The 24,759-nt window shown below is 39.1% G+C and overlaps 1 non-coding gene and 1 pseudogene across 1 annotated transcript; both read right to left on the reverse strand.

Moving 5' to 3' along the window:
- Positions 1-6,096: 6,096 nt before the first annotated feature.
- On the reverse strand, positions 6,097-6,554 carry LOC124987581 (superoxide dismutase [Cu-Zn]-like; annotated as a pseudogene).
- Positions 6,555-23,171: 16,617 nt separating this feature from the next.
- On the reverse strand, positions 23,172-23,244 carry Trnaa-agc (transfer RNA alanine (anticodon AGC)). Its single transcript has one exon. It is a non-coding gene; the product is annotated as a tRNA-Ala (tRNA).
- Positions 23,245-24,759: the final 1,515 nt, after the last annotated feature.

The following is a 24,759-nucleotide window of genomic DNA, read 5'->3' on the forward strand; positions in this document are numbered from 1 at the left end:
TTAATTCTCAATGGAGTAGTTTGAACATTATTTCAACTCCTTTAATCCCTGGCAAATCAAGATTTTCTGTCTTGGAAGGATTCCTGCCTTGATTATAATAAACACGCATATATTTATGTGAATATATATTGTACATATAGATACACAACATGAATACACCTGTGTCCCCAGGCTTGGCTGGTGGGGAAATAGCCTTCCAAAAGCCGTAACAGTCACCCACCTACCTGGGATACATATGCAAGGAGTGTGGGTACCATGCTCACAAATCACAGTCCATCTCAAGGTTAAGACCATTTTAGGAGTTTTCAACATAATAAAAATTAGCATTTACTCAGGCTGAAGTTAATTCCAGCTCTTGCCAAGTTGAACATTCATGCAAAATCACAGTAATTTCAGGAAACATTTGAACTTCTTTTGGTGGTATGATGGTGGTGGAGTGAGTTCACAGCACTGTGTTAAAGACCAGTAGATTTGATTCCTGCATAGGAAATTCTGTATTTTTTTGTTTTCTTTACTGTCTGCAAATCTACATCTAAATTAGGACAATTGGATTATAGTTTTATGACACTGATTATGAGGAAACCCTGGCAAGAGAAACTGACAAGAGGATTGTAAATTTGTACTGGAAAGATTTTGCTCTGTTGATAAATAACAGCTTGAGTGTTCCTTCAGTAATTCATGTTGGCATGTGAACTCCATGAGAAGACCATTCACCTGACCTCATCTATGGCCTTCCTGTAGAGCACCGAGGTCCTGCTTCTGGGGGCAGCTGAGATTGGATCATGCAGAAGACAAAGAGCCAGAAAAGAATCTGAGGAAAAGTCATGGTCATTAGCCTAGGTAAACATTTTATCTTTATTGCTGTTATCTCCTGTAGAATAATAAAGGAAATTAAACAGAAACCGCTTATATGCATAATTCTAGCATCCTGAGAAAACCCATTACAGTTCTCTGAATGTTCTAATCTTACGCATGTACACATACACTTTTTGTCTCTCTTCACACTGCCAATGTATTTACAATCACATTGCCAAGTTTCCGCATGTTTTTTATGGCTCTGTAATGATCAGCTCATAATTCACTCAGGCTTTCTTTTGCTGTAGGACATTTGGGTAGTAAACTATGTAAATTTTTTTTGTTTGCTGTCACAGACAACGGTGGTATAAACAGCTTTGCACATATAGCATCTCCTTCCTTTGAATTACTTCCTTAGGTTGCATTTCCAAGAGAGGAATTATAGTCCCAAGGAAAATGGGATTTTTTTATTGATTGCTTTTCATATATGTTACAAATCACCTTCTCCAGGAACCTGGTTGATGTACACCAACCACAGCTTCTATTCACATGAAACAAATTGTATTTATTTATTCTGATAAATGACCATTCTGATCCTTGAAGTAAGCAAAGACCTTTGCCAAAGGCAAGGATTTAGACTTTCACCTAGTAGACCAAAGACAGTGTTTCAATGCCTGGTTAATAAAGAGCTAGAATAATGTCCTCAAAGTTATAACTTTAATGATTGATTTCATTCCAGGAAGAATCTAGAGGCGGCTAGTTCCTTCTAGTATCCATTCTTCCTGGCTTCCCTGGTTTTATTCTAGTAACATATGACCAAGTGTTAGATTTCAGCTCCTTTTCACCTAGGTGTGGCAGTCGGGTTGTAAGCAGGTCACTGGGCATCTGAGCAGGCATTTGGAAGGTGGCTTACCTAGCTTGCCTTCCCCTACCTCCTTGACTGTTCCCTGATGCCTGGAACGTTTCAGCTGGTATTTCAGCAGTCATTTAAAAACCATAACCATGGAAGTTTTATGGTAGGGATAGAGTAAAAATATGACTTTTGAACCATCCAAGACTGTCTTCCTCCAGTCTTTTGTTATGGAAGAAAAAACTTGATATGTACTTTAAGCTCCTGTTATCGAAGGTCTCTATCACAGCTGAACCTGATACCTAACTTATGCAATGTTTTCCTAGGACAGTGGCCTTCAAGCTTTAGTCTGCATCAGAATCATCTAGGGGGTAGACTCTGCATCATAATCACCGTGAGATCATTGCACCTAACAAAAGTGACAATTCCTTAATATGACTGTGTCCAGTTTCAAAATACGGATCAAATATACATCAAATATGTTTTTGTGTTCACAGTTGTTTGGGTTTGTTTTATTTTGTTTTTTTTTTTTTTAATGGGGTCTATGTTGCCCAAGCTAGCTTCCAACTTGTGATTTTCTGCCTCAGCCTCTTGTGTAGCCAGGATTAGTCATATACTGCTGTGTCCTGCACCACATCTGTTTAAATCAGCATCCAAAAACACATTGTTTTGCTTTACTTTACTTTTTAAGTACTCTTACTCTCATTTAGCATTGTCACTTAGAAGGAAAAACGTCCCTCAATTTAAAAAGTCAGACAAATTGGGCCCTAGCTCTTTGTTATATGATATACATATTACTTTAATAATATATATGCATATTTTTGTGAGCATATATTGTATGTACATATATATATACACACAAACAACATGACTACACCTGTGTCAGACATTGTCTCTGCTTCACATTTCTGCATTTATTCTTATGAAGTGATAGCCATCCTTATTTTGTAGATGAGGAAATATCCTGAGGAGCTCAGCTGATTTGCCCAAGGTCACCAGAGAGTAAGTTGCAGAGCTGAAATTAAAATCAGGTCATTTGGTGGAGGTGGGAGTGAGGGTCAAAAACATCCTATCCATAGCAACAAAGTACTGAGGTCTGTAGGGAAGAAAGCAACCAGAACTTACAGAGGTCACTGGTAAGCCAGGGTTGAAGGACTGCATTCTTGTGACTCTGGGGGAGTCAGTATTTAGGACCCCCTGTTGCACTTCTCTCTGCCCAGGACATTCCTGCCCAAGTCCACCAGCTCTCACTCTCCTGCCCCTCTTCTGCCCATGCTGGCTTGACCTCCTATCTTCTTCCAATTTCCTTACCCCTGATATTCATTCCACTTGGCCTTTGCTTTAATTGCTTTGTTTGCCTGCTTCAAACCCCAACTCTTGGTGGTGGTTCAAGTATAGCATTTTTGACTCTGGTCTGAACCCTTGTTTTAGTCAACTTTTTTACTGCTGTGACTAAATGACCTGACCCGCACAATTATAGAGGAGGAAAGGTTTATTTGAAGGCTCATGGTTTCAGAGGTCTTAGTCCATAGAAGGTTGGCTCCATTCCTTGGGGTTCCAGGTGAGGCAGAACATCATGGCAGAGAGAAGCAGCTCACATCATCAGGAAGGAGAGAGAGGGAGAGAGGAAGGGGTAGGGGAGGGGGAGGGAGAAGGAATGAGAGGGGAGGGAGGGAGGGGGGAGGGAACAAGAGAGAGAGAGAGAGAGAGAGACTATCTCCACTCTCCAGATACAAAATATATACCCCAAAGTCACACTCGAATTCCCACCTCCTCCAGCCACATCCTACCCCTTCAATTAATCGCATCCGGAATTATTTGACTGATTGGATTAAGACTCTTACAATCCAATAATTTCTTCTCTGAAACTTCCTGCATTGTCTTACATGTGAGCTTTTGGGGGATACCTCACATCCAAACCATAACAACCCTGAAGCTCATGATCCCAGTATTTGTGTTTCTAGTCCCTTTCCCTGTTAGATCTAATTCTCTCCATGGAAAACTCCTTACCCTGAGAGATCACAATGAACCCCCAGCTTTGCAGGCCTGGGGGCACTTTGGACTTCTTGACTGACACCTTGTAGTTAACAGGATGATAGCTCACATAGCTTTTCCCTGGGGGCCTTTGCCTCACGAGGACAACCCTGATTGGAAGGCTAGGAAGACCATCTGGTCAGTGCTTCCAAACCTTAATGTGCACAGAAGTCAACTGTAGTTGTTAAAATTCACATTGGGATTGAGCAAGTCCAGGAAGAGCCTGAGCTGCTGCGTTTCTAACAAGCTCCTCTAGGGTGCCATTGTAGGGAATATTCTTTTGAATTAGAATGAGATGCTGGTTCTCAATACCAACTACATAGTAGATCCCCTGGGGTGCTTTTAATTAGGGTAGACCTGGGTACAGAGAGTTACAGCAGCTCCCCAGGGGATATTAATGAACAATCAGAGCTGAAAATGGCCATGTTTGAGACTGAGGCAGAAACAGGAACTTGGTGGCCAGGTGGATGAACCCCTGGCAGGTGGAAGGTGTAGCGTGGCCCTGGAAGTGGAAGCCAGGGCTCCCCACCCACCTTGTTTCTCTGTGTGCCCTACGTTTCCTCACTGTCCCTCACCTTCTCTCTCTCTCTTTCTATATCTCCCTCTGCCAGCCCACCTCCTTCCTACTTTGTCTTCACAATAACAAAAACAGCTGAACACACTGAAAATTGACAGCTTTGAAAATTGAAGTCCCAGGACAAACTGCCACTCTGAAATCTGGAAAGACAGAGAAACACGGAGAATCGCCACTCCCCAGGAGTGTAAGGGAAGCCCACATCTGGAAGTAAGGAGAGGAATACTTAAACCAAAACTGACAAATTGCTGAAGGCTTGGTGTGAGTGAGATGGAGAAGTAACAATTCGCCAGGGGTCTCGAACTGCAGCCCCCACGCATTTGTTGTAATCAGCAAAGAGCCCCACCGAGTTTTCAGGGCGAAACTTGGGGAAAATCCTGCAACGCTTCCAATAGAAGGAGGGGTGGAGGTAAGGCATGGCTTCTAGGAAATAAGTCTGAAATAGATGTTGGCTTCCAAAACAACCTTGAAAATTCGCAAGTGCGGAATTCAGCACCCTGTCATTGATGAGCTGACGCATGCTAAGCATCACGCAAGGTGCTGGTGATTGAAAACTAGTGCCTGGGAAAAGGGAGAGTTCTACTCTCCTTTTAGTCAGCCCTTCAGGAAACCTTATTAACACCATAGATCTGAACTTTTGGATTGTAAATAACTACCTCTAGGAATCAAACTACTCCACTTTTGAAGCGTAACTGACCTGTTGAGGCCTAAGGCTAGAGATTTATCTGAGGCCTGAGGCCTTGTGAGAAGAGCCAGTTCTTCCCATTACTGAACTCTGCTTCTATAAACGTGCTTCCCGCTAGGAACCCCACACACAGCCTTCTATCGGGTAGACTAGAAATTTCATGGCACCAGATAGCCTATAAATGTCGTGAGAAACTGGGGATGGGGGGCTCAGAATTTGGAGCTCACTCTCCTCTGGACCTGCTGGTGTGAAATAAAAGTTTGAGTTCTCCTACACACTGAAGGCCATTTGCCACTTCTTGACCAGTCAGATTCCCTCAGCAATAGGAAATGCAAATGAACAAATAACTATGCCAGGGGTTGGTGGCTGCGGCCCCTCACATTTATGCCTTCTCCTTCTCCTCTTAAGCTGAACCTACTTTTTCCAGGATAAAGATTTTGACTCTCAGCCTTTCTTGCAAGTAGGTGTGCTCATATGATAAAGCACTGGCCAACAAGATGTAGTAGTTTTATGTGTGACTTTCTGAGAAGTGCCCTTAGAAGGAGGGACGTCCTAGTCCTAACCCCTGGTACTTTACTTGGAGAAAGAGTCTTTGCAAATGTAATTAAGTTAAGGACCTTAGATGAGATCATCCATGATATGAAGGGCAACACCTCTCCTTTTCCCCTTTTCTCCTTTCTCCTAGCTGGAAAGCAGGTGTAATAGCTGAACCAAAGCAGGCATCTTGGAAAATGAAGCAAAAGTTCCAACCAAGAGCCCAAATGCCTGATGAATTTAGAATTGTCATACCAGCCTACATGCATTAACTTCAGAGAAAAATAATTTCTAACTCAGTGAAGCCTTGGCTATTTTGGGATTTCTGTCTCTTGCAGCAGAATCTTTACTAACAAATATGCTTACTAACCACAATAAAGTTATTTTCTTCTTAGGCCTCTCATAAACATTTGAAACATAAAACAACACATTCGACACATTCTTTTTTAGCATCATCCTTAAAATGGTCAGAAAGACCCTGTGATCTGATCCCTGCCTCCCTGTCCAATTTTATCTTTTTTTTTTTTTTAAGATTACAATGTTTAATGTTTATCAGGTTATATTTCTACTGCTAGTAGGATAACACATGAGTTACTGGGACTCAGACCACATGGAAGGAAATGTTTACTGCCCAATCCCAATTACACCACCAGCCAGACGACTTCCAGCATTTCTCATCTTTGTACTTTCTTCATTTCCACCTTTGCCCAAGTCACCTGGTTTTTCATGGACCACCACTGTGTGGCCAATGATGGAACGCTCTTCTGGGGGCGAGATCAGAAAACCTTCAGTGGACACATTGGCCACACCATCTTTGTCAACAGTCACATTGCCCAGGTTTCTGTCATGCCTTTCTTAATCCATTGGCGCACCATGTTTTTTGGATTGAGGATTAAAGTGAGGACCTGCACTTGTAGAGCCTTGTGTATTACCTCCAAACCGATGGAGGTGGAATCCATGCTGGCCTTCAGCCAATCCTATAATGTGTCCCATCACCACAACCTTATTTGCCTTCTGCTCAAAGTGGGTGGTGCCCTGCACCAGCTGTCACCCTTTAGCATGCACATGACCTTCATTGCCATAACTCACTCGAGGAGCACACCAGACCAACCAGGAGGGCTGCAAAGCCGGCTGAGTAATGTTGCAAGGGACGGCTGCTGCAAACTGACTTTATCTTAATCTTTATGTTTTTTATCTTGATGTTCTTGGTATACTTCAGCCTGGTGCACGCATTCTCTCATCTCACAGACACCTGGGAGGGCCTGTGATGTGCTAGGCACTGGGCATACAACAGCAAAATTTTGTTATTGAAACTATCCTTAAAGTCAGACTTTTCTGTTCCCTTTATAAGCCAATTTATTTGCCAATTCAGAGCCTTTGACCCTGTGTCCCTCTGTCTAGGGCAGCCCTGTCCAACAGAAACTTCTGTCACAATAGAAATGTTCTATATCCATTTTGGCCAATATGGCAACCATGAGTCACATGTAACTGATGAGTACTTGAAATGTGGCTAGTGTGACTGAGGCAATGAATTTTTATTTCATTGCATTTTAATTAATTTATGTGGCCACATGTGGTGCTGTTCTCCTCTCTACTCCAAATGGCTTACTCCTTGAGGTGGTTGTAGAACATGCCATAAATTCTTTGACAGGCCTCAAGAGATGGGATCTTTATCCTCCCACCTTGGAGCTGGGTGGACTGTGACTGTGTGGTGGCGATGGCATTACATGATTTCCAAGGCTAGGTGAGAGGAAGTCATGCAGCTTCTGCTTTGGTTTCTTGGAGGCTGTGCCCTTGGGACACTTGCTCTTGGGAAGCTGTGCTCAACCCAGCCACCATGCTGTGTGATGCTGATATCCACAGAGAGGCCACATGCAGGCACTTCATGCCAGCCTAGGCCCAGTTTCCTGTGGCTTCCACAAGACATCACCACAAATTTGGTGGCTTTAAATAAGGGAAATGATCTCTTGCTGTCTGGAGGCCAGAAGTCTGTAATGAAGGTGTTGAGAGTGTTGGTTCCTTCTGGAGTCTCTGAAGGAGAATCCCTTCCCTGCCTCTCTCTAGCTCCTGATGGCAGCTGGCAATCCTTGACCTTCCATGTGAAGTGGATCAGAATGTATCACCCTAATCATGCCACCTTGGCATAAGGATAAGTTTAAGCTGAAGGCAATAGAGAAATAGCAAATGTAGGAAAAGATCTCTACCTCCTCCTTTCTGACTAAAGGCAGCATATGAATGTCCCTTTGTGAAGGAGCCCTCTGACCCCTCCCAAGGGAAACAATAATTGTCACTGGAGAAAGTGCCATTGAGTTGGGTCCACATAAAGCCTTACTAAAATAAGTTTTATCTTCTGTAAGTTTTCTCCTTATATAAACACTATTTTTTCCTCTTATTAATCTTTTATCAGTTTGATTTCCAGGCCTCAGCCCCTGAAACTAAGAGGGTATAGGAAGAATTTTTTCTCTCCTTATTTGGCTTATAGACTTCAGTCTCAACCTCTAGCTTTATATTCCATCTGCCCCTTGTTTCTCCTCTATCTGCAGCTCCCACTTTTTCTTCTTATGAGTACACCAATTATTGGTTTTAGGGCCCAACATAAATCCAGAATAACCTCATTTCAAAAACCTGATCTAGATTACATCTGCAAAGACCCCTTTTACAAATAAGGATTTCAAATGCATAGGTATCAGGGGTTTGGGACATGGATATATCTTTTTGAAGTCACTATTCAGCCCCCTGTGACACTGGACACCTGAGCCCCCAGCTATTGGAGTTATCCCAACATTCAAGTTCTGGATGAGACCCTGAACATTGTGGAGCGGAGATAAGACATTCCCACCATGCTCTGTTTGAATTCCTGACCTACAGAATATTTTAGCACCATAAAACTTACTCTACTAAGTTTAGAAAGATTGATTATGCAACGATAGAGAACTGGAAATTCCTACTCATCCTTTAAGCCCCAGTTCTAATAATGACTTCAAGAAGGCCTCCTTAGATACCACTTCTGTGGTCTAAATTAGATTTTCTTCTTTTTGCTTTGCATTTTGGCACTTAACACAGTTTGTAATTACATAGGCAGTTTAGTGTTTCATGTTAAAAACATCAGTCTCCCCCACTGGATGTGAGTGTCATGCGAGAAGGGACCTAGTTCGTTTCGCTTGGCACTGTGTCCTGGGCAGGACAGGTTCACAGTAAATGTGCAGTAAAGATTTGCTGAATGAATGAAATGCTGGGCTTGGCCGCTGCCGCAGACGCCTCTGCCGGCGCCAACAGCTGCCCTGGACACTGCCGCCGGAGTGCCCGCAGGTCTTCTCACTGGGTGCCACTGTAGCTGCAGCCACAGCTGCTGCTGCCACTGCCGCCACAGTACCCCCACCTGCTGCCAATGCCACCGATGACTGCAGCTGCTACTGACCCCCTGCCCGCTCTCACCGACCCCCACCACTACCACTCCCACCACTGCCCAGAGATCCCCTGCCAGGGAGACTTCAGGTTTGGTTGCACATGGCCACATACATCTTGAGACACCAGACAGAGCCTGCGGTTTGGGGTACCAGAGGGTTTGCTCCACAGACATCTTGGGATGCAGTCACCCCTGTCTGGAGTCACTAGCCAGGACCTGGAGATTCATTGTTGGGGTGCCTACAGGTTTGGCTGCACCTGGGGTCTTCCTCCTGGGAGTGTGAGTTGCCACTATTCACTTGCTGTCCCTCAGGTTTGCTCATCCCTGGTGGTCTCTCTCCAAATTCCAGTGGCATTGAGATCTTGGGACTGCAACCTGGCTGAACACAGGACATCTGAGGTCCAGATTGGTGAGATAGTGACTGGGTCTACCAGGGCCTGTCTGGGCCAGACAGTCTTGTGGGAAGCCAGAGACAGGGCTGAGAAAGTTTTGGATGCTGGCAGAGAAAGTTGTTCAATTTTCCACTGAGATTTATTTTATTTTTATTTTTTTCTTCTCTGGCATCTCTCTCTACCATATTTGGAGCAGGGTGTTTTTTGTGCATCAGTTTGTTGAGGACAGTGATGTAGGCATGGTGTTTTGCAATTCTACTGTATATTCTTATATTTTTATTTTTTTTCTCTTTGTATGTATTTTTCCTCTCACTTGTCTGTTTTCCTGGATTCTCTTTCTACCTTTTCTCCACCTAACAGCCAGTCTCTGTTGGTTCCTCCTCCATTCTTCCTGTGGATTTTGGCTTATGACTTCTCTCTTTCTTCCTCATGAACATCATGTTCTGCACTATTTCTGTTCTCTCTTTGTCCACTGTTTGAGATCGTAAATCCTTTTGGAAAATTTTCTATTTATATTGTACACAGTGATTGAACTCATCATTGCTATTTGTAGTAAGAAGGCACTGGACACCTTGGTGGGAGCTATAGGATTTCAGGCTGTATGTTGTTTGCACTGGGTGCTGCTAATGTTGGTCTCCCTCTAAAGGATGGGATACTGGAAATCTTCAGGGACAATATAGGTCTACAGGGTAAAATCTGTACTGCCTCACATCTATACAACTAGATGGAAAAATACACAAGCAACATGAAAAACCAAGGGAATATTTTGCCACAAACAAACCAAGATGCCCCAATAAGAGAAGCCACTGACAACACAGTTGAAGAAATGTCCAAGAAGGAGTTTAGAATGTAGGTAATTAATCTGATCTGCAAAGTAAAGGATGGTATAAAGAGTGAAATCAAAGAGAAAATATAGTAAGTGAAAGATCACTTCAATAAAGAGTTAGAGATTGTGAAAAAAGAAGAAGAAGAAGAAGAAGAAGAAGAAGAAGAAGAAGAAGAAGAAGAAGAAGAATACATCCTTGAAATGAAGGAATCAATAAACCAAATTATAAATTCAATGGAGAGTATCAACAACAGACTAGACCATTTGGAAAATAGACCCTCAGATAATGAAGACACAATATTTAATTTTAAAAATAAAGTTGACCATGCAGAGAAGATGGTAAGAATTCATGAATAGAACTTCCAAGAATTATGGGATGACCTGAAAAGACCAAATTTAAGAGTTATCAGGATAGAAGAAGGAGAAGAGATACAAACCAAAAGAATGCACAATCTTTTCAATGACATAATATCAAAAAATTTCCCAAACCTAAAGGATAAAATGGGAAATCAAATATAGGAGGCTTACAGCACCCCAAATGTACAAAATTACAACAGACCCACACCAAGACACATTATAATGAAAATGACTAAAATACAGAAAAGATAAAATCAGAAAGTCATGGGAGAAAAAAAGCAAATTATGTATAGGGGAAAACCAATTTGGACCTCAACTGATTTCTCAACCCAGACCCTCAAAGGTAGGAGGAGGTCATGGAACAACACATTTCAAGCTCTGAGAGAAAAAGGATGCCAACCAAGAATTTTACATCCAGTACAATTAAGTTTCAGATTTGAAGATGAAGTAAAAACCTTCCATAATAAACAAAAGTTAAAAGAATTCATTATTAGAAAGCCTGAACTACAGAACATTCTCAATGAACTATTCTATGAGGAAGAAGTGAAAAAAAAAAAAAAAAAAAAAAGTGAAAACTAGCAAAGGGAGGAACTACACTAAAGGAATAGACAAAGAAACTAAATCAAATTAAAAAACCAGAAATAAACCAAAATGACTGGAAATACAAGTCATATCTCAGTAATAACCTTGAATATTAATGGCCTAAACTCTTCAATCAAAAGACAAAGACTTGCAGATTGGATTGAAAAACAAGACCCAACAATATGTTGTTTCCACAAGACTCACCTCATAGGCAAAGACATCCATAGACTGAACAGTGAAAGGATGGGAAAAAACATTTCACTCATATAGATTGCATAAATAAGCAGGAGTTTCCATTCTCATATCAGATAAAGTAGACTTCAAGCCAAAGTTAATCAGAAGGGACAAAGAAGTTCATTTCACTCTGAAGGGAATTATATAGCAGCAAGACATAATGATTGAAAATATTTATGCCCCAAACAATGGAGCATCTATGCACGTCAAACAAACCCTTCTGTCAATTTCAAGAATCAAATAGACCACAACACAATAATACTGGGTGACTTTAACACACCTCTCTCACTAATGGACAGATCTTCTAAACAAAATTAAATAAAGAAACAATAGAACTAAATAATACAATCAATAATTTAGACTTAAAATAGAATATTTCATCTATCAACAATTAAATACACTTTTTTCTCAGCAGGACATGGATCCTTCTGTAAAATACACCATATCTCATGCCATAAAGCAACTCTTAGTAAATACAAAAAAATGGAGATAGTACCCTGCATTCCATCAGATCATAATGGACTGAAATTAGAAATCAACAACATAATAAAAAATAGAACTAATAGACTTAATAATACACTATTGATTGATGAGTGGATAGTAGAAGAAATCAAACATGAAAAGGAAAAATACTTTGAGGTAAATGAGAACACTGATAACATACCAAAATCTCTGGGACATTATGAAGGCACTACTAAGAGGAAAGTTCATTGCATTGAACTCATTTATTAAAAGAATAAAAAGTTAACAAATAAATGTCCTAACATTACATCTCAAAATCCTAGAAAAAGAACAAATCAACACCAAAAACAGTAGAAGACAGGAAATTATTAAAATCAGAGCTGAAATCAACACAATTGAAACAAAAGAAACAATTGACAAAACAAAAGTTGGTTCTTGGAAAAAAATCAATAAAATTGATAAACCCCTAGCCACACTAATGAAAAGAAAAAGAGAGAAAACCCAAATTACTAAAATATGTGATGAAAAAGGAAATATCACAATGGACACAACTGAAATACAGAAGGTAATTAGAAACTATTTTGAAAACTTATACTCCAATAGAAAATATTGAAGACATCGATAAATTTCTAGAGACATATGACTTACCTAAAGTGAATCATGAGTTCATACAGCTTTTACACAGAACAATTTCAAGTAATGAAACAGAAAACACCATCAAAAGCCTAACAATTAAGAAAAGCCCAGGACCAGACAGATTCTAAGTCAAGTTCTACAAGAACTTCAAGGAAGAATTAACACCAATACTTCTCAAATAATTCCATGAAACAGAGAAGGAGGGAACCCTTCCAAACTCATTCTATGAGGCTAATATCACCCTGATACCAAAACCAGACAGAGACACATTAAGGAAAGAAAATTCCAGACCAATATTCTTGATGAACATACATGCAAAAATTCTCAAAAAAAATTCTGGCAAATTGCATACAAAAACATTAAAAGATAGTGTACCACGATCAAGTGGGGTTCATCCCAGCGATGCAGGGTTCGTTCAACATACAGCAATCAATAAATATAATTCATCATATCAATAGACTTAAAAACAAGAATCATATGATCATTTCAATAGATGCGGAAAAAGCATTTGACAAAATACAGCATCACTTCATGTTCAAAACAGTACAAAAACTAGGAATAGTAGGAACACAACTCAACATTGTAAAAACCATATAAGCCAAACCCAAGGCCAACATAATTCTAAAGAGAAAAAATAGAAAGCATTCCCTCAAAAAATGGAACAAGACAGGATGTCCTCTTTCACCACTTTTATTCAACATTGTCCTTGAAACTGTAGACAAAGCAGTTAGAAGCAAGAAATTAAAGGGAATATGAATAGGTAAAGAAGAACTCAAACTATCACTATTTGCCAATGACATGATTTTATATTTAGAAGATCCAAAAAATTCCACCAAAAAACTTGTAGAACTAATAAATGAATTAAACCTAATGGGAGGATGTAAAATCAATATTCATAAATCAAACACATTCCTACACACTGGTAATGAATTCAGTGAAAGAGAAATAAAGAACACTACCCCAGGTGGGGTTGCAAATTAGTGCAGCCACTCTGGAAAGCAGTATGGAGATTCCTTAGAAAACTTGAAATGGAACCACCATTTGACCCAGCTATCCCACTCCTTGGCCTATACCCAAAGGACTTAAAATCAGCATACTACAGAGATACAGTCACAGCAATGTTCATAGCTGCTCAATTCACCATAGCCAGATTGTGGAACCAACCTAGATGCCCTTCAGTTGATGATTGGATAAAGAAACTGTGGCATATATATATACAATGGAATATTACTCCGTCATAAAGAATGATAAAATTATGGCATTTGCAGGCAAATGGATGAAATTGGAGAATATCATGCTAAGTGAGATAAGCCAATCTCAAAAAACCAAAGGAAGAATGATCTCGCTGATAAGTGGATGATGATACATAATGGGGCGTGGGAGGGGTTAGTTTTAGGGTTAGAGTTAGGGTTAGGGAGGTGGGCAAGAATGGGGGAAGGAAGGACTGTATAGAGGGAACAGAGGGATGGGAGGGGTGGGGGGAAGGGAAAAAATAACAGAATGAATCAACCAACATTACCCTATGTAAATTTATGATTACACAAATGGTATGCCTTTACTCCATGTACAAACAGAGAAACAACATGTATCCCATTTGTTTACAATAAAAAAAAGAAAAAAAAGAACTTTGGGAATCAATCTAACAAAAGAGGTGAAAGACCTTTACAATGAAAACTACAGAACACTAAAGAAAGTAATTGAAGAAGACCTTAGAAGATGGAAAGATCTCCCATACTCCTGGATAGGCAGAATTAATATTGTCAAAATGGCCATACTATCAAAAGCTCTATACAAATTTAATGCAATTCCTATTAAAATCCCAATGACATTCTTCATAGAGCTAAAAAAAGCAATCATGAAATTCATTTGGAAAGAGAAGAGACCCTGAATAGCTAAAACAATACTTAGCAAGGAAAGTGAAGCTGTAAGTATCACAATACCAGACCTCAAATTATACTACAGAGCTATAATAATAAAAACAGCATGGTATTGGCATCAAAACAGATATGTAGACCAAAGGGACTGAATAGAAGACACAGAGACAAACCCACATAAATACAGGTATCTCGTACTAGACAAAGGTGCCAAAAACATTCACTGAAGAAAAGAAAGCTTATTCAATAAATGGTGCTGGGAAAAATGGAAAACCACATGTAACAAAATGAAATTAATATGGTGTTACCCTTTTCCTGAAAGCACAAAGCAGAAGGGAGATAGCCCCTACACTTTCTGTTAGCTCAGTGCACTGAGGCTTGGCACTGGAGAAAGTGAAGCTTGTAATGTCTAAATAAGTATTCTAAGTAGACAATTTCAGTAAATTGAATGGCAGTCAATGGACCTTTCCACTACTCCTTTCCTTTCACCCACTACCATTACTTCTATGTAGGAGATTTTAGTTCAGGGCAAAACTCATGAATGACAGAAATTTTGAACTATCTTCCTCCTACAGCCCCAAATATTCTGTGGAATACATTCTCTCCAAGGATTTAGCAGGGAAACTATGTTTTACTATGTGCAAATTTTATAATGAGATCCAAACTTTTAAGGTATATCAAAAGTAGCATGCAAATGTTGTTTTGTAAAGAATAATCAAGTGTTAGATCAAGCATTACATGAGGTCTTTTTATTAGCAAAGAAGTTTGAGTCATACGATTTTTTTGTGTGGATGTGCATGACGTGATTATGCAAAAGTATGTAAATGGGAATGAAAAATTCTAGATGTGCACTTACCTGTTTTTGTTCTTAACTCAGTATCTTTCTATTCTATTTAATTAAACCATGGATATTCTTAATTATTGTAACTGTCAAATGCTTCATATCACCAACTTATTTCACTGTGACAATTTAGTGAAACATGTATTATAGTTTAGAGTGAAATTGATAGGAAATGACAAATTCCTTAAAATCAAAAAAAGTCAATTTATTTGGTATTGTTAATGACTTTTTCCTTCTTAAAAGGGCCATAAGAAAAATTAGTAAGCCTTTATGATAGATCACTTTATAGCTTATGCTCTGATTGCTTTATATACAAGGTTTTTTTTTTAATTTGATTTGCTATGCAAAGCCAAGATTACTGCTGAAGTTTTGTAATCTCAACTTCAAGTAAGATATTGAAAGCTGAAATAGTAATGGACCTAGAGAATAGGACTAGAATTTTTTTGTGCTTCACTGTTCACCTCAGAACAATTTGAACATTTTCATATTGATATTAAATACATAACTATATTTATCAATATAGACATAATTGGGTTGAATCCAATAAGGCTTGGCTTTAATCACAATGATAAAACAGGAAAAATTATTATCTTACTGAAGTTTCTCCCCACTGTTATACTTTACATGCACACATATACACATTTATTTTCAAACACACACACATGCACGCACACACACACACATATATGTATAGCCACTTTTTTTGATTCATGACTACTTACAGATCAATGATTTCTTGGTTTTGCCCTGTTACCTGCTATGTTTCTTTGTCTCAAGATATGGAAAAGAAAACAAAAGTATTACTTTTCTTAAGTTTGTTTTTGGTTGTGATTCAAAAAACAACTTTTCCTCCATGTGATCCATGAAAAATAAAGGTTCTTTTCAATTTTTGCAAAAAAAAAAAAAAAAAAAAGTGAAATTAAACCCTTATTTCTGACCCTGCATGAAAGTCAACTCACTACAGACCAAAGACTTAGGCACTAGAACAGAGACCCTGCGACTACTAGAAGAAAAAGTAGGCCCAAATCTGCACCATGGCAGCCTCGGACCTGACTTCCTTAACAACATCCCTAAATCACAAGAAGTTAAATCAAGAATCAATAAATAGGATGAACTCAAACTAAAAAGCTTCTTTTCAGCAAAAGAAAAATCAATAATGTGAAGAGAGAGCCTACTGGTTGGGAGAAAATCATTACCACATGCACCTCAGATACAGCATTAATCTCTAGGATATATAAAGAACTCAAAATACTTAACACCAGAAAAGCAAGTAACCCAATCAATAAATGGGCTAAGGAGCTGAATGGATACTTCACAGAAGATATACAATCAACCAACAAATATATGAAAAAATGTTCAACTTCTCTAACAATTAAAAAAATGCAAATCAAAAATACTCTAAAATTTCATTTCACTCTAATCAAAATGGCAGTTATCAAGAATACAAGCAACAAAAAATGTTGGTGAGGATGTGGGGGAAAAGGCACACTCATACATTGCTGGTGGGAATGCAAGTTGGTAAAACCATTAAGGAAAGAAGTGTAGAGATTGCTCAGAAAACTTGGAATGGAACCACCATTTGACCCAGTTATCCCTCTCCTCAGTTTATACCCAAAGGACTTAAAATCAGCATACTACAGTAACACAGCCACATCAATGTTTATAGCAGGTCAACACTATGGAACCAACCTAGGTGCTCTTCGACATATGAATGGATACAGAAAATGTGGTACATTTATACAATGGAATATTATTCAGCTTTAAAGAAGAATGAAATTCTGGCATTTGCTGATAAATGGATGCAGTTGGAGAATATCATGCTAAGTGAAATAAATCAAACCCAAAAACCAAAGGTCAAATTTTTTCTCTGATCTGCAGATGCTAATTCACCAAGACAGTGTGGGATAGGGAAGAACAGAGTTACTTTATATTAGGTAGAGGGAAGTAAAGGGAGGGGAAGGATATGAGGGAAGGAATGATAACAGAGTGAAACAGACATTATTACCTCATGTACACATATGACTGCATGACCAATGTGATCCTACAACATGTACAATCAGAAAAACGAGAGATTACACTCCATTTATAAATGATTTATAAAAATGTATAAATGCATTCTACTGTCATATACAACTAATTAGAACAAATTAAAAATTTTAAAAATAGAAAAAATTTTAAAAATTAAAAAAATGAAAGAAATGCTGGACTTTTTGTGACTAAATATACGACTGACATTTCCTTGTCATCTGAACTGAGGCAGCTCCTGTAAAACATTGCTTATTTTGCCATTTCAGCTCTTAACAGCTTTAAAAAGCTAGAATGGAGCAAGTGGAAAGCAAAATTTTTACTTCCTAAAATGCAAACATTAGTTCTTGCTGTTTCAGTTCCTTGCATTTGAGTTATTGCCATGGTTTTCAATTGTGGTGAAAACAAGTGAATGCAAAAGACAGAGCTGGTCATCGGCCTGGTGGTGAGATGGCCTCTTCAATTTTTAAAAGCTTATTTGTAGGCTTACAAAATGGACTTTAATGTGTCCTTGTACGTAAGTAAGCAACAATCTCATGAAACTTCCTTCTCTGCCATGAAAATTTAATGACAAATAAAATGAATAGGCTCTCCTTGACATCTTGGCCAATGTGCATCTTTTTCTAGAAAGTTCATTGGTATAAGCTCTCCGGTTATTTTCTTGGAGCAGTAATGAAAATAGAATTTGAATTAAAAAGCAAAGCATGTTAAAGAACACCAGAATTAGATAAAACTTATAACCATTTGTATAAATTACCACAAGATAGACCATAAAAGAAACCAGGAAGGAGGCAGGAATCTTAACAAATACTGAGTATAAGTTGTGGGTACTTATGTGACAGTCATAGTAGTCACTGTGCTTGGTGACCCAGTCCTCCCAGGTGTATCCAACTTGCACACAGTAGGAATTTTAACATGAATTGCAAGACCCTATGTGATCATTTTCCGTGTTTCCTCAGATCCTGCATTTGGGTATTAGGCATCCACCAGTCACAGAACCAAACTAATGGCCTGAGTTGTTTGTTTCTCCTGGAAACTGCTATAGTTTGGATCTGAAATGTTCCCAAAGGGCCATGTGTTAAAAGCTTAGTCCCTAGCTTGGCACTATTGGGAGGTGGTGAAAACTTTAAGAGGTGTGAGGTGTGTCCTAGTAGTCATTAGAAGCATGCTGGAAGAGAATATTGGACCCTGGTCCCTCTTCTTCCTCTTTTTTCTTTCTTTCTTTCTTTCTTTCTTTCTTTCTTTCTTTCTTTCTTTCTTTCTTTCTTTCTTTCTTTCTTTCTTTCTTTCTTTCTTTCTTTCTTTCTTTTTTCTTTTCTTTTTTTTCCTTCCCATCCATCCATGACCTGAGCAGCTTTGCTCTAACACATACTCGTGCCATAATTTTCTTGCCAAGTCACAGGCCAAAAGCAATGGGGCAAAATGACTATGAACTGAAATCTCTAAAACTATGAGACAAAATAACCCCTGTCTTTATAAGTTGACTATCTCAGATGTATTGTTACAGAATGAAAAGCTGGCTAATGCACATACTCAGAATCATCTCCTTGTCTAATTTGCACACACCAGTCTAATATTTCCCCTGCCGTAAATCACCCAGGGTCAGGTACTAGACAAATAGAGACAGCCACTATCACCCAAAGCCCCCTGACATCATTCAAATGACACAATCCTAAGCCATCTCCCCTGCCGTGTCTTGCTTTTCTCACAGAAGCCCCAGTAAAGACACTGGACTCTTGTTCCTTCCTCTGCTTCCTGATTGCTTTCATATGTGGCTTTGCATGACACGGTGTGTCCCTTCCTCTCAGGAACCATAAGTCATGAATTCTTTCAGTGGCTTTAACTTCTCCCTGTTGTCACTCAGTCACCTCCATAAATTAAAATCCTGTGGGTCCAAATGAGATGGACCTGCCTTTTGTGCATTTGTTATGTTTACTGTTTCCTCTGTCCAGAAACTTCCCCATCTGTCAAGCCCTGTGTCGACATGGTTTCTCTCTCACTGCATTTCAGTCTTGACTCAGTGTCACTGCTCCTGACCACCCTGTCTGACATGGCAACCTCTCCTGCATCTGAGGGTCTCTGGGTCCTTTGTTATACTTTATTTTTCTTCGTAGTGCTCATCACCAGCTTCTTTTGTGTGATTCCCACCCCACACAGCATAAGCTTCATTAAAACAAGGCATGGATTTTGCTTTGTTTATTGCAAGGTTCCTACTACTAAGAATAATGCCTGACACATAGCAAATATAAAGTATTTCTAAAATGAATAAACTTCATTTGTCCAGAGCACCCAGAGCACCTGGCTTGTTAATAAGCACATGAACAGTCTGAGTCTCCTTCAATTTCCTAACTCCCAACGGGGCTGGAGATCTGTGAGAAGTCAACCTTCTGAATCAATATAACATGAATTTCTAAAAAAGAGTAAGTGGTTCAAAAACATGTACTGAATAATCCAAGGATAAAATCCCAGGCAAGCAGTTTTGTGGAATCAATCCTGGGGACTCTTGGGGTTAAGGAAACGTGAGCAATTACCTTTCCCGAATTAGCTGGCCACATGCCATTTCTCTGAACATTTTTGCCTTGCAATGGGTTTTGGGCTCTGTGATGTTGAGGGGTTAAGGAAAGTAATTTATTACTGACAAACAGTGCATGCCCTCTTAGGATGTCAAAGGAGAGTCTGGGAAGCACTTTAGCAAGTGTTAGCACAGACACTGTTCGCTGTGGACAGGATACTGTCCTCATGGTTGGAGCCTGCATTAACTATCTCAGCTAGGGCAGCTTGCCAGTGCACTCGATAAGGGCAGCCTGCTTCTCCCAGCAATTGCAAGCATGCGAACACTTTCAAAGGAAAGCAGGATACCATCAGATGTTTGCAAAAAAAATCCCAGATGTTTGTCACCCAAGTGAAGACAATGCAACAATAATGACTGGAAACGCAGAGGCCTATGAAGGTGACAAGGGAAAGAGGAAAGAAAAGGCACAAGAATTGCCATTCGTCATTGGTATACCTAGCGTCTCTATGAAAAAAATCCCCAAATACCTTTCCATCAGGGAGATTTGGAAGTTGATTACATGGGCTTTCAAATGTTTTCCTTTCCCTAACCCAGATGCTATCATTTACAACTAAAGTCAGATGGATTTTTAACTAGTCTCAGAGTTTAAAGATATTATAAAAGATTATTGAAATGAAGAAAGGTAGAGAAAAGAGTTTTAGAGAATAAGAAGCTGCCTGTTTCCAGACGGTCCGGGGCAGAGAGCTCTGGCAGCTAGCGCTCAGCCTTGGGTTTGTGGTGTCCTGGTGGAGTTATGTGAATGCGACCACAGCCATTTGTGATGTACCACCTGTGCCTGCCCTGGGATAGCGGAGCCCACAGTCAACAGTTGCCACAGAGATGGCCAACAAATGAAAACACTGAATACAAGGTCCTTCACAGAGAGGCCTGCTGGAGTCTGGTGGCTATTAGAGGAGGAGAGTGACTCCAGGCTGCCATGGTCTGATTACAATATTTCTGAGGGGGCTGGGGTGTGGCTCAGAGGTAGAGCACTTGCCTGGCACGTGTGAGGCACTGTGTTCGAGCCTCAGCACCACATAAAAATAAATAAATGAGATAAAGCTATGTGTCCACCTACAACTAAAATTTTTTTAAAAATTTTTTCTGAGTGATTCTCTTTGGGGTGGTGTGGAGGAAAGAAGAATGAAGGAACTTGGGTGGGATGGGGTGGGGGACGGAAAGATAGTGGAATGAAACAGACAGTATTACCCTATGTACATGTATGATTATATGAATGGTGTGAATCTACATTGTGTACAACCATAGAAATGAAAAGTTGTACCCCATTTATGTAAAAAAAAGACTGAAATATCTAAAAAAATGATAATTAAAAGTAAATAAATAATATGTATTAACCACAAAAAAAAAGAAAAAAAATTTTCTGAGGACTATGTAATGCTCTTTTTCACTTTGATTCCCTCTGTATTAGACAATCCTCTGAACGTTATTAGATTTCTCAAAAATGTTTCCCTAATCAGAAGAGAATGTAACTGGGCACGGTGGCACATACCTGTAACCCCAGCAGCTCAGGAGGCTGAGGCAGGAGGATTGTGAGTTCAAAGCCAGCCTCAGCAATTTAGCAAGGCCCTAAACAACTCAGTAAGACTCTGTTTTTAAATAAAATACAAAAAAGGGCTGGGGATGTGGCTCAGTGGCACCCTTGGGTTCAATCCCCAGTACCAAAAACAGAGAGAGAGAGAGAGAGAAAGAGAGAGAGAGAGAGAGAATGTATACACTTGCAACTAAAAATTTCTAATCCTCCCTGACAACTATATTTTTCACTATAAATGGCTAAATTGACTTTCCAGTAGAGTCCTGTAAATTCATGTAGGGTCCTCCAGTTGCCAGGGCTCTACTGTTGCTTGACACTGAGCTGTCACTGGGCCAGATGTGCAAGACCTTGAGACCGTGCTCTGGACCTGGGCTGACCCCACAGAGCTGTAGCCCTGCAAGGCCCAACCTCACACAAGGTTACAGTTGCATCCTGTGTGAAGTGAGGACCGTCTGGTGTTTCTGAACTTAAACTTCTAGGCCTCTTTCCTTTAATATTTTTAAAAATTTTTATCAAAGCAATACATGGATAACATTTTGAAAAACAAAAAGAGATACAGGATTTATAAAAAGTAACATTCCCCTCTCTAAGACCCTCCTGATCTGTAGTTCTTACTACCCCGAGGAAATAATTTTCAACCCTTTTCACTATTTTTTTCACATTTGCCTTCATAAGTAACATGCTAAATAAAACTCCTTGAAATACTGTCATGTCAAGCAGATAATTATAGTCATCCCTCAATATCTACATATTAGTTCCAGGAACCCTGTGGATACCAAAATCTGCAGATGGTAAGCACCTTGTGCAAAATGACATAATGTTTGAACATAACCTACACATATCATCTTGTATAACTGAAAGCATCTGTAGATTACTTATAATAGCACATACAATGCAAATGCTGTGTAAATAGCTGATACTATTGTTTAGAAAATAATTACAAGAAGAAAGTCTATTTGGTACAGTCACAATTTTTTCTTCTCCTTTTTTTATTGGTACATTATAGTTTTATCTAATAATGAAATTTGTTGTTACATATTCAAACATGCACACAATAAACAATATGTTTTGGCTGACATCCCTCCCCAGGACCCCCCCACTCCTCTCCTCCCACTCCCTGGTCCCTTTGCTCTAATGATCTCCCTTTGATTTTTCATGAGATCCTTACCTCCACCACTTTCTTTTCCTTTTTCCTCACTAGCTTCCACAAATGAGAGAAAACATACAGCCCTTGAACAACTGAGTTCGACTTACTTCACTTAACATAATGGTCTCAAGTTCCATTCCATTTTCTGCAAATGACATAGCTTCATTCTTCTTTATGGTTGAATAAAACTCCATTGTGTACATATACCACATTTTCTTTATCCATTAATCTGTTAATGGACACCAAGGCTGGTTCCATAGTTTGGCTATTGTGAATTGTACTGCTATAAACATGGGTAAGTATGTATCACTGTAGTATGAGGACTTCAGTTTTTCAGAATAATATACCAAAAAGTGATATAGCTAGGTCATATGGTGGTTCCATGCCTAGTCTTTTGAGGACCCTCCATACTGATTTCCATAGTGGATGTACTAATTTACAATCCCACAGCAGTGTAAAAGTGTTCCTTTTTCTCCACATCCTCTCCAGCACTTATTATTGTTTGTATTTTTGATGACTTTCATTCTGACCAGTGTGAGCTGAAATCTCAGTTTTGATTCACATTTCCCTAATTGCTAATGATGTTGAACACTTTTTCATATATTTGTTGGCCATTTGTATTTCTATGTAATTCATTTGCCCATTTATCAATTGGGTTATGGGGGGTTGGTGTTAAGTTTTTTCAGTTCTTTACATATTTTAGATATTAATCCTCTGACAGAAGAATAACTAGGGAAGATTTTCTCCACATCCTTTTTTTTTTTAATATTTTGTTTTAGTTGTTGGTGGATACAATACTTCTATTTTTATTTTTATGTGGTGCTGAGGATCGAACCCAGGGCCTCTCACATGCTAGGTGAGCACTCTACCACTGAGCCACAACCCCAGCCCCCTTTCTTCACATTCTTAATTGTTTCCTTAGCTGTGCAGAAACTTTTTTAATTTGATGCCATCTCATTTATCAACTCTTGGCATTATTTCCTGAGTTTTAAGGGTCTTATTGAGAAAGTCATTGCCTGTGCCTATATGTTGGAGTGCAGAATCTACATTTTCTTCTAGGAGTTGCATAGTTTCTAGTCTAATTCCTAGGTTTTTGATCCATTTCGAGTTGACTTTTTGTGCAGGGTGAGAGAGAATGGCCTAGTTTCGTTCTTCCGCATATGGATAACCAGTTTTTCTAGCACCATTTGTTTAAAAGGCTGTCTTTTCTCTAAGGTATGTTTTTGGCACTTTTGTCAAGGATCAGAACTGTAGATGTGTGTGTTTGTCTCTGAGTCTTCTGTGCCATTGGTCTATGTGTCTGTTTTATGTCAGTATTATGCATGTTTTATTATCATAGCTCTGTAGTATAATTTGAAGTCAGGTATTGTGAGGGTTCCAGCATTGATTTTTCAGTTTGGAATTGGGGTGGCTATTCTGGCTCTTTTATTCTTCCACATGAATTTTAGGACTGTTTTTTCTAGTTCTGTGAAGAATTTCATTGATATTTTGATGGGGATTGCATTGAATCTGTATATTGCTTTTGGTAATATGGGCATTTTGACAGTATTAATTCTGCTTATCCATGAACTTGGAAAGTATTTCCATCTTCTTGTGTCTTCTTAAATTAATTTTTTCTTTAGTATTCTATAGCTCTCATTGTAGAGGTCTTTTACCTCCTTGGTTAGATTTATTCCTAGTTTTGTTTTGTTTTGTTTTTAAAGCTATTGTGAATGGGATTATTTTCCTGATTTCTTTCCCAGCAGGCTCATTGTTGGTATATAGGAATGTTGTTGATTTTTGTCTGTTGGTTTTATAGCCCGTTATTTTTCTGAATCTGTTTCATTAGCTCTAGTAGTCCTTCAGTGGAGCTCTTTGGATCTTCTAAGGACTGGATTATATCATTGGCAAAGAGTGACAATTTGACTTTTTCCTTTCCTATTTTTATTCCCTTTATTTCCTTCTCTTGCCCAAGTGCTCTGGCTGGAATTTCTAGTACTATGTTAAAGAGAAACTTAACTCTGAAAATTCTTGCATTGTATGACACATGAGATTTTGGGCAACACTGCAGATCTAAACCATAAGACATGGGCTCTCCCATACCCAATGACTCAGCAACACAGTCCCCCTCTCTGAGATTCTGGGTTTGTAAAATAAGGGAGTGGTCTAAATAGCTTCTCTGGATTTTTCTCAAGCTACAATTATTATATTGATGCCAATGCTTACTGAAAGTACATATCCCCAGAGGGAAAAAGAAATATAATCTGCTTCTACAGAAAAGTGACTCAGAAGGACTGTGTCTGGCTCTACTGCAGCCACATTGGAAGTGTCCTGAGAGTACTGATCACTTTGGGCATATCAATGCTTATATAAGGTTGGCAAGAATATCAGCTCCATCTTTTCAGATGAACTAGCCTGTGGCT

This window comes from Sciurus carolinensis, chromosome 6, assembly GCF_902686445.1.
Source record: "Sciurus carolinensis chromosome 6, mSciCar1.2, whole genome shotgun sequence".
Classification (NCBI taxonomy): domain Eukaryota; kingdom Metazoa; phylum Chordata; class Mammalia; order Rodentia; family Sciuridae; genus Sciurus; species Sciurus carolinensis.